The following is a 999-nucleotide window of genomic DNA, read 5'->3' as shown; positions in this document are numbered from 1 at the left end:
TACATTATATATTTCAGGAACCCTAAGGGTCGTATTCTAGAACTCTACTCAATGCTCAAATTAGGATTTGAGTATGGTTTAACGCACTCGAAATTATACTCAAGTCCCTGCCATTAGGGTCGTATTTCCAGTGCTTGTGTTTCCATTGCAATCCTGACTTGAGCATTGAGTAGAGTTCTAGAATACGGCCCTAAGACACATAACATAATATTCCAGTGAGTGACGAATCTAGCTCGAGACACCGGTACTTAATCCACAATGATTGCTCAAGACATAGTTACTTGTAAGCAGACTTTAATTTGTTTTTGTCATAATATGCTTACATTGTTATTTTAACGACACGCCTACTTACAGTACCTGAGGCAAAAAGCCGAAGTTGCGTGCTGCACTAGAATTGAAACAAACATAGTTCATTCAATAACAAGTTAGGTGGAAACGTAAGTTTTGTTTACATTAACGAGTCTTAAAGGTGCCAACACCTTACCTGTTGTTAACTTTACAATGAAAGGTACTTCACATTATAGGGAAAAATGGAGATTATTCACTTAAAATAGGAAATAAAGAATCATCTTAATAATAGTAACAGAACGAGTCTAGCTCGTATCGTTTAATATTCTTATTAGAAAAGGAAGGGGACCCGATAAAAGGTAATCTTACGCGATGACCTTGTACATCCATAGGCACAAAATATTTAGATGTTCGCTAGAAACCTTTGTGCCTATGCCGAGAGGCGAATGAACTTAGACACGTGTACTCGTGTAGCGATGTTTTCCTTCTATCCCGTTTTGCATAAACTATGCAAGTTATTTGAATAAAAACAAACGTTTGAAGGTCATGTTAACGCCAGTCTAGACCATGGCCATGCGTTACCTATGTGGAAAATGTGTGACAACCACTAATTTTGCACATGATATATACCAATATACTTATTTTATTTTATTTTATTTTATTTTATTTTATTTTATTTTATTTTATTTTATTTTATTTTATTTTATTTTA

Source organism: Hyposmocoma kahamanoa, unplaced genomic scaffold, assembly GCF_003589595.1.
Source record: "Hyposmocoma kahamanoa isolate Upper Pololo Valley unplaced genomic scaffold, ASM358959v1 81, whole genome shotgun sequence".
In the NCBI taxonomy this organism is placed as follows: Eukaryota; Metazoa; Arthropoda; class Insecta; order Lepidoptera; family Cosmopterigidae; genus Hyposmocoma; species Hyposmocoma kahamanoa.
Note: the sequence above shows the minus strand (reverse complement) of the source record.